A 15,577-nucleotide genomic window follows, 5' to 3' on the forward strand; every position below is an offset into this window, starting at 1 on the left:
GAGCTGAAACCTCAACTAGTTGCTCTAATACAGCAGAACTGCAAGTTCCATAGACTTCCATTAGAAGATCCCTATCAGTTTTTAACTGAGTTTTTACAGATCTGTGAGACTGTTAAGACTAATGGAGTAGATTTTGAAGTCTACAGGCTCATACTTTTCCCTTTTGATGTAAGAGACAGAGCTAGAACATGGTTGGACTCACAACCTAAAGATAGCCTGGACTCCTGGGATAAGCTGGTCACGGCCTTCTTGGCTAAGTTCTTTCCTCCTCAAAAGCTGAGCAAGCTTAGAGTGGATGTTCAGACCTTCAAACAGAAAGATGGTGAATCCCTCTATGAAGCTTGGGAAAGATACAAACAGATGACCAAAAGGTATCCTCCTGACATGCTTTCAGAGTGGACCATTTTGGATATATTCTATTATGGTCTATCTGAGTTCTCTAAGATGTCACTGGACCATTCTGCAGGTGGATCCATTTACCTAAAGAAAACGCCTGCAGAAGCTCAAGAACTCATTGACATGGTTGCAAATAACCAGTTCATGTACACTTCTGAGAGGAATTCTGTGAATAATGGGATGCCTTTATAATGGTAGAAGAAACAGGCTCAGCAATAGCAAGCCTTTTCCATCATCTTCTTAGCAACAGACAGAAAATTCTGAGCAGAGTACCTCTAGCTTAGCAAACATAGTCTCTGATCTGTCTAAGGCTACTTTAAGTTTCATGAGTGAAACAAGGTCCTCTATTAGAAATTTGGAGGCACAAGTGGGCCAGCTGAGTAAGAAAGTCATTGAAACTCCTCCTAGTACTCTCCCAAGCAATACTGAAGAGAATCCAAAAAGAGAGTGCAAGGCCATTGACATAATCAACATGGCCGAACTTAGAGAGGAAGGAGAGGACGTGAATCCCAATGAGGAAGACCTCATGGGACGTCTCTAAAGCAAGAAGGAGATCCCTATTGAGGACCCAAAGGAATCTGAAGGTCATATAGAGACCATAGAGATCCCATTAAATCTCCTTCTGCCATTCATGAGCTCTGAAGACTATTCTTCCTCTGAAGAGGATGAAGATGTAACTGGAGAGCAAGTTGCTCAATATCTAGGAGCTATCATGAAGCTGAATGCCAAGTTGTTTGGTAATGAGACTTGGGAAGATGAACCTCCCTTACTCATTAGTAAACTAGATACATGGGTTCAGCAAACTTTACCTCAAAAGAGACAAGATCCGGCAAATTCTTAATACCCTATACCATAGGCACCATGACCTTTGAGAAGGCTCTGTGTGACCTAGGGTCAGGCATAAATCTTGCGCCACTCTCTGTAATGGAGAAGCTGGGGATCATTGAGGTACAGCCTGCCATATTCTCATTACAAATGGCAGACAAGTCAGTAAGACAAGCTTATGGATTGGTAGAGGACATGCTAGTGAAGGTTAAAGGCCTTTATATCCCTGCTAATTTTATAATCTTAGACACTAGGATGGAGGAGGATGAATGCATCATCCTTGGAAGACCTTTCCAAGCCACAGCAGGAGCTGTGATAGATGTTAACAGAGGAGAATTAGTCCTTCAATTGAATGGGGACTACCTTGTATTTAAGACCCATGGGTGTTCTTCTGTATACATAGAGAGGAAGCATGAAAAGCTTCTCTCAGTACAGAGTCAAACAAAGCCCCCACAATCAAACTCTAAGTTTAGTGTTGGGAGGCCACAGCCAAACTCCAAGTTTGGTGTTAAATCGCCATATCCAAACTCTAAGTTTGGTGTTGGGAGTCTACAACATTGACCTGATCACCTGTGAGGCTTCATGAGAGCCCACTGTCAAGCTATTGACATTAAAAAAGCACTTATTAGGAGGCAACCCAATTTTTATTTATCTAATTTTATTTTTGTTTTATTGTTCCTTTATGTTTTATTAGGGTCATGATCATGTGGAGTCACAAAATAAATACTAAAATTAAAAACAGAATCAAAAACAGCAGAAGAAATAGCACACCCTGGAGGAAGGGCTTACTGGCATTTAAATGCCAGTAAGGAGAATCTGGCTGGCGTTCAACGCTAGAACAGAGCATGGATCTGGCGTTGAACACCAGAAACAAGCAGTATCCTGGCGTTTAAACGCCAGGAATACACCCTGAGGAGAGCTGGCGCTGAATACCAGAAACAAGCATGGAACTGGCGTTCAACGCCAGAAACATGCTATAAATAGGCGTTGAATCCCCAAAACAAGCATCAATCTAGCGTTTAAATGCCAGAATTGCATGCAGAGGCATTGATAAACCACTAATTTATGGTTTATATTGTATTTAATTGAGTGATTTTATCAAGCTTTTTACCCACTTATTCATAGGATTTGCATGATTTTACAATTCCTTCCTAGTTTAGTTCTATGATTGAAAACATGCTTCTTTGGTCTTAATTTAGCTAATCTTAATCCTCTCTTATTACCATTTGATGCCTTGATCTGTGTGTTAAGTGTTTCAGGCTTCAAAGAGCAGGAATGGCTTAGAGAATGAAGAGGAAGCGTGCAAAAATGGAAGGAACACAAGGAATTGAGGAGATGATCAGCGAAAAGTCACGCGGTTGCATGGCTCACGCGACCGCGCGAAATGGAAGAAATTAGAGTGACGCGTTCGCGTGCCTGACGTGACCGCGCGGATTGGAAGCTGCACGAACGATGCGAATGCGTGGACGACGTGCAGGAGTGATACGAAAAACGCTGATTGACGCGATCGCGTGGACGACACGGACGCGTGACGTGCGCGATCTGCAGAATTACAAAAGTCACTGGCAGAGATTCTGGGCCGCATTTCAACCTAATTATTGGCCCAGAAACACAGATTAAAGTCAGGGAACATGCAGAGACTCAACAGGCTTTTCATAACTCGCAATTTTAGGTTTTAGATGTAATTTTTAGAGAGAGATGTTCTCTCCTCTCTCTTAGCTTTTAGGATTAGGATTCCTCTTAAAGGATTTAGAATCTCAACTCTTCACCAGGTTCAATATTTCTTATACTTTATATTTCTCTTTTACTTTCAGATACTTTAATGCTCTCATTTAGTTACTTATGTTGCCAGATTGACTTATGAATTCTTTATGTTTAGATTGATTTTCTCTTATTAATGCAATTGAGGTATTTCAGATCTAAGATTCTTATTTAGATTTTTATATTATTGGCTTTAATTGATTAACTGGAAGCTCTTGAGTTATCAACTATTCAGGATTGATTTTTATGTCGGCTGATTAATTGGAATTCCACTAACTCTAGTCTTTCCTTAGGAGTTGGCTAGGACTTGGGAAATCTAACCAATTGGTTTACTTGACTTTCCCTTGCTTACGCAAAGGTTAACTAAGTGGGATTAACTTCCATTCTAATAGGAGTAACTAGGATAGGACTTCCGAATTTTCATATCTTGCCAAGAGTTTATTTTATAGTTAATTATTTATTTTATTTGTCATTTAATTTACTTGTTCCTCACTTTCAAAACCCCAATTTACAAAACCCATAACCAATAATAAGAATATACCTCCCTGCAATTCCTTGAGAAGATGACCCGAGGTTTGAATACTCGGTTATCAATTTTAAAAAGGGTTTGTTACTTGTGACAACCAAAACGTTTGTAAGAAAGGACTTCTGTTGGTTTAGGAGCTATACTTGCAACGAGTACCAAATTGTAAAGATTCTTAGACCACGCAAAGTTCTTCTCTTCAAAATTGCGCCGTTGTCGGAGAATTGCAAACGTGTGCCTTATTATTAGTTATTGTAAATATTTTTCTTTTACTTGTTTATTTGTTCTTTCTCTTCCCTCTTATTTCTGATAACTACTATGAATTCTCACTCCTCTCGCTTTGAGTTTGGTTCTACTTTTGTTGCAAGGAATGGAAGCTATAACAGAACTATGCATCAAGGTCTAAGCAATCAAAGATGGACGAAGTCCAGAGGATCTGATCAACCCTTTAGGCAACAACACCTTCCAAAATATCATGGACAGAGACCATTCTACAATGCATATTAAACTGATAGATATGGTGGACCCCCTTGTAGCTACCAACAAGCCCCACCCCATGCTCAGAGACCATCCTTTCAACATAACCTTCACCCACCATACTCACAAGCTTCTTCTCACTATTCGCCACCATATGATCCTTATCCACCCCAACGCCAATCCAATCACTCCCAAGAACCACCACTCCCCTACACACCATGTCCATATCAATCAAGCCAAGAATCACAGGTTCGCCTCGAAGAATCAGTAAAATAATTTAATGCAACCCTTCATCAACTGGAGCAAGCAATAAATCAATTATCTTCCAAACGTTCAGGCACTCAACAGACTCCCATGGCTTCATGTGGAGAATCTAATGAAGAACGCAGCACAAAGAAGACATTAGAGACTCCAGTAGACAGCATAGAGCATAACTTCGTACTGGAACAAGTAGAGGACGCTGTCATTGTAGAAGAAGAAGAGTTGGTTGAAGATTTAGGAGATGCTGAACCTCCACGGGAACATAGAGTCATGGAAAACTCCGTCAAGGATGTTACAATTGACGCTAAAGAGGATGTTAGACAGCCTCCAATACTGATATCTTATGAAGTATTAACCCAAGACGCGTGTTTCCTCGATGATGATAGTCACCAGTCAAGTCCTTCTAGTGATGAACTTGCACCCGCAAGTGAATTTTTTGAGACAGAAGAATCTTCCCCAAGTGAATACGAAGATGATGCAGAGGTTGACTTTTCTCAACCTCCTAATTATGACTCAAGTGATGAGGAAAATATGGAAGACTTTGACCAGGACATGGTTGAAACGGAAGAAATTTGCCAAGAAGTGGAGGAATTTATAGAAGATTACAAGGGAGCAGAACTTACAGACCCACTGGAAACACCTATCCCAAGGCCACTACCACCCAACACAAACTTCAAGTGGGTGAATTCCTTGACCTTTATCTTCAAATTTCCACTTGAATATGGTTTACTTGAAACAGATGGCCAGCTTAGAGCTCTTTGTGGCTTTAAGAGTAAAAGAGAAATGGCTCATACTCAGAGCTGGTGCACAAGGTTCAATAGGGTTTCACGCTTCAACTTGAAGTGCACGGATTGGTATCATGTTCAATCGAATGGATCTCGGAAAACGTTTGGTCATCTTGGTGAGAATACAATTTCTGAGCCACCCAGATGGAAGAATATAGATCAAGCCAAAGGAGGATTTAAAAGCAAAGTTTGGGATCCTGGAGTCTGTTCTGATATTCAACACCCCGGGAGCCTTGAAGCCTGTTTGAACTCACCTAAGGGCTTTACATGCTTTGTTTGGGACCTTGGAGGCTGTTGGAATTCCAAACATTGGTGGAGATTTCTGGACGAATACAAGCACAAGCCACCATAACAAAGAGCTCACCAGAATGTCCAACTTAAGGACTTTAACTAAAAGTGCTAGGTGGGAGACAACCCACCATGGTATGATCGTTCCTTTTTCAGTTTAAATTTTAGTCTATTTTTTAGTTTTGATTGAACCTGGAATTTTGCATAACATTTATTGCATTCTGCATACTGCATTAAAAAATAAAAAATAAAAAAAAGAGAAGAAATCGCACGCGACGCGTCTGCCTCATATGTGCGTTGGGAAGAAAAGAAATGTGAATAGAGAGTCACGCGAGAGCGTGGCTGGAGGCGTGCCTTTGGCACAATTTGACCGACGCGATCGCGTCGCGGACGCGTCCGCGTCACCCACGCGAACACGTGCCCTGTAAATCGACGTAAAAATGGTGTATGGCCGAAAGTTGAGCTGGATCGTGGCTGGGCTCGTGCTAGAAGCACAAGCCTTACCACGCGGACGCATGGCTGACACGTCCGCGTCAGATCCCTATAATGGCCACTCACGCGATCGCGTCGCCCACACGATCGCGTCACCCTGGAATTTGGCAATAATGAATTTTGAATAGAGAGTTGTGCGAACGCGAGGCTGCCCTCGCGCCAATAACACAAGGCATGCGGTCGCGTCACTTGACAATAGCGCCACCTGCGCAAACGCGTCACTCACGCGTTCGCGTCACCTGCGCCGCACAGATTATCCACGTCTGCCAAATATCTTATCTTTTCCTCCCCAATCCTAATTTTTACTTCTCCCTTCTTATTTCTTTCTTCTTATTTCTTCCTTCCTCCTTTGTTACTTTCTTTTTCTTTTTCCATTGGTGTTAAAATTCTCTTCTTCAACTATTGCATCTTCTCTTGAGTTATTCTGGTGCTTCATGACTTGTTTTACACTGTTGGGTAATATTATTTAAGTTAATGCTACTCTTTTATAATACTTGTATTAATTTTGCATTGACATGAATTTATATTGTCTTTCTTTACCCACACTCTCTTTCCCATTGTTGTAATTTTTGCACCATTGGTATGCCATGTGCTTCTATTGCTTTCTCACGCACATGTTGTAGCTACCATGTACTTGAGACCCTTATTATTTGGCATTAACACCCATATTCTATTTTTTTTTCTATCTTTATTTTTGGGTTACTTTTCTTCTTTTTCCTCTTCTTTCAGGATGACCACCACGAAGGGAGAGGAAAAGCTTCATACTGGGGAGACAAACAAGTTCATATGCTCAATCTTTGAAGAAAAGCATCAGTTGGAACAACCCCCATCCACTTGCACATCTTAGCATGCACCGAGGACGGTGCAATCTTTCAGTGTGGGGAGGTCGATACCGATCTCCATGGGTTAGTTACTCTTCTATCTCAACACCAATGGTTTATTTTCTTTGTTAGTTGTTGCATTTGCATGTTTGTTTGATTTTGTGCATATTTTACCACTTGGTTGAAGTAATATTTTCTTTTTCAAGAAACTTTTTATAGTATTTCACTAATTTAAATTAAAAACTTTTTGAAAAACTTGGTTGAAGAAATATTATTTTGGAACATGATTTAGAGCTCGAACACACAAAACCAGTGAGATTTTGAGCCTATTTGATTGGTTTCACTCTATTAACCAATATTTTATTTTTTATGTGTGTTTTTCTCTCTAAAATTGTGATCTTTGTCTTGCTTAATTCTATATTTCCATTATTTGATGTATGCATACACTTATATGATTGAGGCCTTGTTTCACTAAGCTTACATACCCATATAGCCTTACCCTTCCATTATCCTTTGCAAACCAATTTGAGCCTATTTCACCCATGTGTTCTTTACTTTAGCTCATTACTAACTCTAAGCGGAAAATAATAATGTCCTTAATTTTAATCCTTGATTAGCTTAGACTAGTAAACGTGCTCATGATTTAAGTGTAGGGAAATTGGATTTGAAAATATTTGGTTTGAATAATTAAGTGTTGTATATTTTAGTGAAAATGTGCAAAATAATAGTTGAGAACATATTATTGCATTCAATACTTTAATCATATGCATTGAGAAAAAAAAGGGGACAAAATGCCCCAAAGTAAGTGTTGGTATCAACGCATATGTACTGAACTCAAATTTAGGATGCATGAATATATGGAAAACACAGTTAATGGGAAGTTAGATTTTGTATTTTAATTAAATGAATTGTCTTAAGTTAAGTGGAAAGTTTATGCTAATTAAGGATTCTTATTTTAGTCCACTTGGCCAAATACAATCCTACCTTGACCCTAACCCCATTACAACCCTTAAAATACCTCTTGATTTGTGTATTGGTGCATTAAATTTTTGTTGATTGTTAGATGAAGAGCAAGCTATAGAAAGCAAGATTGGTAGAGAATTGAGAGAATTAATCCTAGACACTTGAGAGTTAGAGTGATATACACTACCAGTAAGGGTTCAGCGCTCAATTCTATATTCTCTGCTTTCATGAGCTATCTTTTTCTTGCAAGTTATTTGCATTGTATTTTGTGATTTGAAATAGTGAAATCCAGTTCATATTTATTCTTGACAGATTTATTTACTTTTTCACCAAGTAGGTAGAATCATTTTAGCATGTAGTTGCATTCACATTCATAGGTTGCATTGCATGAGTCTTGCTTTTTCCTACTCATTTATTTTGTTTCCTTGAGCTTAGCATGAGGACATGCTAATGATTAAGTGTGGGGAGGTTGATAAACCACTATTTTATGGTTTATATTGTATTTAATTGAGTGGTTTTATCAAGCTTTTCACCCACTTATTCATAGGATTTGCATGATTTTACAATTCCTTCCTAATTTAGTTCTATGATTGAAAACATGCTTCTTTGGTCTTAATTTAGCTAATCTTAATCCTCTCTTATTACCATTCGATGCCTTGATCTGTGTGTTAAGTGTTTCAGGCTTCATAGGGCAGGAATGGCTTAGAGAATGAAGAGGAAGCATGCAAAAATGGAAGGAACACAAGGAATTGAGGAGATGACCAGCAAGAAGTCATGCAGTCGCATGGCTCATGCGACCGCACAAAATGGAAAAAATCAGAGTGACGCGTTCGTGTACCTGACGCGACCACGCGGATTGGAAGCTGCACGAACGACGCGAATGCGTAGACGACGTGCACGGGTGATACGAAAAACGCTGAATGATGCGATCGCGTGGACGACGCGGACGCGTGACGTGCGCGATCTGCAGAATTACAAAAGTGGCTGGCAGAGATTCTGGGCCGCATTTCAACCCAGTTTTCGGCCCAGAAACACAGATTAAAGTCTGGGAACATGCAGAGACTCAACAGGCTTTTCATAACTCACAATTTTAGGTTTTAGATGTAGTTTTTAGATAGAGATGTTCTCTCCTCTCTCTTAGGTTTTAGGATTAGGATTCCTCTTAAAGGATTTAGAATCTCAACTCTTCATCAGGTTCAATATTTCTTCTACTTTATATTTCTCTTTTACTTTCAGATACTTTAATGCTCTCATTTAATTACTTATGTTGCCAGATTGACTTATGAATTCTTTATGTTTAGATTGATTTTCTCTTATTAATGCAATTGAGGTATTTCAGATCTAAGATTTTTATTTAGCTTTTTATATTATTGGTTTTAATTGATTAACTAGAAGCTCTTGAGTTATCAACTATTCAGGATTGATTGTTATGTCGGCTGATTAATTGGAATTCCACTAACTCTAGTCTTTCCTTAGGAGTTGGCTAGGACTTGGGAAATCTAACTAATTGGTTCACTTGACTTTCCCTTGCTTACGCAAAGGTTAACTAAGTGGGATTAACTTCCATTCTCATAGGAGGAGTAACTAGGATAGGACTTCTGAATTTTCATATCTTGCCAAGAGTTTATTTTATAGTTAATTATTTATTTTATTTGTCATTTAATTTACTTGTTCCTCACTTTCAAAACCCCAATTTACAAAACCCATAACTAATAATAAGAATATACCTCCCTGCAATTCCTTGAGAAAATGACCCGAGGTTTGAATACTCGGTTATCAATTTTAAAAAGGATTTGTTACTTGTGACAACCAAAACGTTTGTAAGAAAGGACTTCTATTGGTTTAGGAGCTATACTTGCAACGAGTACCAAATTGTAAAGATTCTTAGACCAGGCAAAGTTCTTTTCTTCAGGCATTTTACACGCCTAATTGGTGCAGGGATGATAAACCCTTGACACCCCAGGATATGTGGACCCCACAGGATCACCCCAGGGTCTATGAACCCCACGGGATCCCCACCTACCTCAACTTACCTTCTCTCCTCTTCACAGAATCCAATAAACACTCTTTCCTAAAAACCCTTCACCAATCACCTCAATCTCTCTTCCCCATCACCTCTTCACCACTCACATCCATCCACTCTTCCCCATAAACCCCACCCACCTTCAAATTCAAAATCCCTTTCCCACCCAACCCACCCAATATGGCCGAACCTTAACCCTCTCCCTCCACTATATAAACCCCTCCATTCTTCTTCATTTTCACACAACACAACCCTCTCTTCTACTCCTTGGCCGAAACACAATCCTCTCTCCTTTTCCTCCATATCTTCTTCTTCTTCATCTATTCTTTCTTCTCTTACTCGAGGGCGAGCAATATTCTAAGTTTGGTGTGGTAAAAGAATAGCTTTTTGTTTTTCCATAACCAACTATGGCACCTAAGGCCGGAGAAACCTCTAGAAAAGGGAAAGGAAAGACAAAAGCTTCCACCTTCGAGTCATGAGAGATGGAAAGATTCATCTCAAAAGTCCATCAAGACCACTTCTATGAAGTTGTGGCCAAGAAGAAGGTGATCCCCGAGGTCCCTTTCAAACTCAAGAAAAATGAGTATCCAGAGATCCGATATGAGATCCTAAGAAAAGGTTGGGAAGTTCTGACTAACCCCATTCAACAAGTCAGAATCCTAATGGTTCAAGAGTTCTATGCAAATGCATGGATTACTAGGAACCATGATCAAAGTATGAACCCGAATCCAAAGAATTATCTTACAATGGTTCGGGGGAAATACTTAGATTTTAGTTCGAAAAATGTGAGGTTGGCATTCGACTTGCCCATGATGTAAGGAGATGCACGCCCCTACACTAGAAGGGTCAACTTTGATCAAAGGTTAGACCAAGTCCTTATGGACATATGTGTGGAAGGAGCTCAATAGAAAAGAGACTCTAAAGGCAAGCCGGTTCAATTAAGAAGACTGGACCTCAAGCCTGTGGCTAGAGGATGGTTGGAGTTCATCTAACACTCCATCATCCCCACTAGCAACCGATCCAAAGTTACTGTGGATTGGGCCATCATGATCCATAGCATCATGATTGGAGATGAAGTAGAAGTTCATGAAGTCATCTCCCTTAAATTCTACAAAATAGCCGAAAAGCCCTCTACCTTGGCAAGGCTAGCTTTTTCTCATCTTATTTGCCATCTATGCTACTCAGCTGGAGTTATCATAGAAGGAGATAGCCTCATTGAGGAGGACAAGCCCATCACAAAGAAGAAGATGGAGCAAACAAGAGAGCCCACTCATGGATCCCAAGAGACACATGAGGAAGCTCATCACCAAGGAATCCCGGAGATGCCTCAAGGGATGCACTTTTCTCCCAACAACTATTGGGAACTCAATACTTCTCTAGAAGACTTGAGTTACAACATGGATCAATTAAGGGTGGAACATCAAGAGCACTCCATCATTCTCCATGAAATTAGAGAAGATCAAAGAGCAATGAGGGAGGAGCAACAAAGGCAAGAAAGAGACATAGAAGTGCTCAAGGACATCATTGGTTCTTCAAGAAGAAAGCGCCACCATCACTGAGGGGGACTCATTCCTTGTTCTTATTTTTTTTCTGTTTTTTCGAATTTATGCTATATGTTGTCTATGTTTGTGTCTTTATTACATGATCATTAGTATTTAGTAACTATGTCTTAAGGCTATGAAAAATTCCATGAATCCTTCACCTTTCTTAAATGAAAAATGTTTTTAAATACAAAAGAACAAGAAGTACATGAGTTTCAAATTCATCTTTGAAATTAGTTTAATTATATTGATGTGGTGACAATACTTTTTGTTTTCTGAATGAATGCTTGAACAATGCATATTTTTTATCTTGTTGTTTATGAATGTTAAAATTGTTGGCTCTTGAAAGAATGATGAACAAAGAGAAATGTTACTGATAATCTGTAAAATCATAAATTTGATTCTTAAAGCAAGAAAAAGTAGTGAATAGCAAAAGTGGCGAAAAAAAATATAGAAAGAAAAAAGAAAAAGCAAGCAGAAAAAGCCAATAGCCCTTAAAACCAAAAGGCAAGGGTAAAAAAGATCCAAGGCTTTGAGCATCAATGGATAGGAGGGCCCAAGGAAATAAAATCCAGGCCTAAGCGGCTAAATCAAGCTGTCCCTAACCATGTGCTTGTGGCATGCAGGTCCAAGTGAAAAGCTTGAGACTGAGTGGTTAAAGTCGTGATCCAAAGCAAAAGAGTGTGCTTAAGAGCTCTGGACACCTCTAACTGGGGACTTTAGCAAAGCTGAGTCACAATCTGAAAAGGTTCACCCAGTCATGTGTCTGTGGCATTTATGTATCCGGTGGTAATACTGGAAAACAAAGTGCTTAGGGCCACGGCCAAGACTCATAAAAGTAGCTGTGTTCAAGAATTAACATACTTAACTAGAAGAATCAATAACACTATCTGAAATTCTAAGTTCCTGTAGATGCCAATCATTCTAAACTTCAAAGGATAAAGTGAGATGCCAAAACTATTCATAAGCAAAAAGCTACAAGTCCCGCTCATCTAATTAGAACTAATATTCATTAATATTCTGAGATTTATAGTATGTTCTCTTCTTTTTATCCTATTTGATTTTCAGTTGCCTGGGGACAAGCAACAATTTAAGTTTGGTGTTGTGATGAGCGGATAATTTATACGCTTTTTGGCATTGTTTTTAGGTAGTTTTTAGTAGGATTTAGTTACTTTTAGGGATGTTTTCATTAGTTTTTATGCTAAATTCACATTTCTGGACTTTACTATGAGTTTGTATGTTTTTCTGTGAATTCAGGTATTTTTTGACTGAAATCGAGGGACCTGAGCAAAACTCTGATAAAAGGCTGACAAAGGACTGCTGATGCTGTTGGATTCTGACCTCCCTGCACTCGAAATGGATTTTCTGGAGCTACAGAACTTCAAATGGCGCCCTTTGAACGGCGTTGGAAATTAGACATCCAGAGCTTTCCATCAATATATAATAGTTCATATTTTATTCGAGATTAGACGACGCAAACTGGCGCTCAACGCCAGTTCTATGTTGCATTCTGGAGTCAAACGCCAGAAACACGTCACAAACCAGAGCTAAACGCCAAAAACACGTTACAACTTGGCGTTTAACTCCAAAAGAAGCCTCTGCACGTGTAAAGCTCAAGCTCAGTCCAAGCACACACCAAGTGGGCCCCGGAAGTGGATTTCTGCATCAATTACTTATTTCTGTAAACCCTAGTAACTTGTCTAGTATAAATAGGACATTTTACTATTGTATTAGACATCTTTGGTCTCAGTTTTATTATATTGTTCATCTTAGGAGACTATTGATCACGTTTTGGGGGCTGGCCATTCGGCCATACCTGGACCACTATCACTTATGTATTTTCAACAGTGGAGTTTCTACACACCATAGATTAAGGGTGTGGAGTTCTGCTGTACCTCAAGTTTTAATGCAATTACTACTATTTTCCATTCAATTCAGTTTATTCATGTTCTAAGATATTCGTTGCACTTCAACATGATGAATGTGATGATCCGTGACACTCATCATCATTCTCACCTATGAACGCGTGACTGACAACCACTTCTGTTCTACCTTAGAAAGAGTGAATATCTCTTGGATTTCTTAATCAGAATCCTCGTGGTATAAGCTAGAATTGATGGCGGCATTCATGAGAATCCGGAAAGTCTAAACCTTGTCTATGGTATTCCAAGTAGGATTCAGGGATTGAATGACTGTGACGAGCTTCAAACTCGCGATTGTTGGGCGTGATGACAAACGCAAAAGAATCAATGGATTCTATTCCGACATGATCGAGAACTGACAGATGATTAGTCGTGCTGTAACAGAGCATTTGGACTATTTTCACTGAGAGGATGGGATGTAGCCATTGACAACGGTGATGCCCTACATACAGCTTGCCATGGAAAGGATTAAGAAGGACTGAAGGAAGGCAGTAGGAAAGCAGAGATCCAACAGGGACAAAGCATCTCCATACACTTATCTAAAATTCTCACCAATGATCTACATAAGTATTTCTATCTTTATTTTCTGTTTATTTATTATTATTATTATTATTATTATTATTTGAAAACTCCATAACCATTTATTATCCGCCTAACTGAGATTTACAAGATGACCATAGCTTGCTTCATACCAACAATCTCTGTGGGATCGACCCTTACTCACGTAAGGTTTATTACTTGGACAACCCAACGCACTTGTTGGTTAGTTGTGCGAGGTTGTGAGGAAAGTGCTGAGTTAGTAAATACGCATACCAAGTTGAATGCCATTGTTACAGATCACAATTTCGTGTACCGGCACATATTCTTGCATTCAATACCTTAATCATATGCATTGAGAAAAAAAAAGAAAAAAAGAAAAGAGAAAAAGAAAAGAAAAAGAACAAATAATAAAAGGGGACAAAATGCCCCAAAGTAAATGGTGATAACAATGCATATGTATTGTACTCAAAATTTGGATGCATAATTATGTGAAAAATATAGTTAATGGGTAGTTAGATTTTATATTCTTATTACATGGATTATCTTAAATTAGGTGGGAAGTTTAGGTTAATCAAGGATTTGAATTTTAGTCCACTTAACCAAATACAATCCTATCTTGACCCTAACCCCATTACAACCCTTGAAAAGACCTCTTGATATGTGTATTTGTGCATTAAATTTTTGTTGATTGGTAGAACAAGAGCAAGCATTAGAAAGCAAGATTAGTAGAGAATTGAGAGAATCGAACCTTAAACACTTGAGTGATTAGAGTGTATACACTTGTGGTGAGGATCCGATGCTCGATTCTTTGTTTCCAACTTTTACGAGCTTTCTTCTTGCAAGTCTATTTGTACTTCTTTTTATGATTTGAATTAGTGGAACCTATTTCATATTTGTTCTTGGAGAATTTGATTTACTTTTAGCCAAGTAGATAGAATCATTTTTATATGCAGTTGCACTCATATAGATAGGTCGCATTTAATAAGTCTTACCATTCCTCTTCACTCTTATGGTTCTCTTAAACTTAGCATGAGAACATGCTAATGTTTAAGTGTGGGAAGATTGATAAACTGCTATTTTACGATTTATTTTGTACTGAATTGAGTGGATTTTATCCATTATTCTCACACTTATTTATAGAATTCACATGTTTTACATTTTCCTTTCTAATTTTGTGCTATGATTGAAAACATATTTCTTTGATCTTAAATTTGCTAAATTTAATCCTCTCTTATTACCATTCAATGCCGTGATATATTTGTTAAGTGTTTTCAAGATTTATAGGGCAGGAATTGCTTACCTCTAAGGCGGAACGCTCCCCTACCGATTCATTTTTACATCACACAGCTTCGGCAGATCGCTTAGCCCCGTTCATCTTCGGCGCAAGAGCGCTCGATCAGTGAGCTATTACGCACTCTTTCAAGGGTGGCTGCTTCTAGGCAAACCTCCTGGCTGTCTCTGCACCCCTACCTCCTTTATCACAGCTTGCCAAATATCCAACTTAAGAACTTTAACTAAAAGTGCTAGGTGGGAGACACCCCACCATGGTAAATTCTTCCTATTTTCTCTTTTATTTATGTTGGTAATAAGTTGAATTTTCTATTTTAGTTGGGTTTATTTGGTTTTCACTTATTTAATAAAGTTTGGCTTTACTCTGGTAGCTTGTTAGTTTATAAAAAAAAATTGTCACACGCGTGCGCGTGGCTGACGCGCACACATCATATTGGATTTTGCTCTCTGGTACATTTTTTCCAAGAGTTGTACTGGAACTGTGCGGGTGGTGAGCCTAGCGCACAACCTACCCCACGCGTATGCATCACCCACGCGTACGCATCACCCATCTATTTCGTCTTTTCACGCGTACGCGTGAGTGACACTTACGTGTCGTATTCTCAACCTGCTACCTACGCATATGCGTGGGCGACGCTTATGCGTCGCTTCCCGTTTTCCATTCTTCCT

General features: G+C 39.1%; 1 non-coding gene across 1 annotated transcript; it reads right to left on the reverse strand.

The window, feature by feature from the left end:
• Positions 1 to 282: 282 nt before the first annotated feature.
• Positions 283 to 390, reverse strand: LOC130952181 (small nucleolar RNA R71). The gene has a single exon (XR_009074361.1). It is a non-coding gene; the product is annotated as a small nucleolar RNA R71 (small nucleolar RNA).
• Between the last annotated feature and the right edge of the window lie 15,187 nt (positions 391 to 15,577).

The sequence above is a fragment of the Arachis stenosperma genome, chromosome 9, assembly GCF_014773155.1.
Source record: "Arachis stenosperma cultivar V10309 chromosome 9, arast.V10309.gnm1.PFL2, whole genome shotgun sequence".
NCBI lineage: Eukaryota > Viridiplantae > Streptophyta > Magnoliopsida > Fabales > Fabaceae > Arachis > Arachis stenosperma.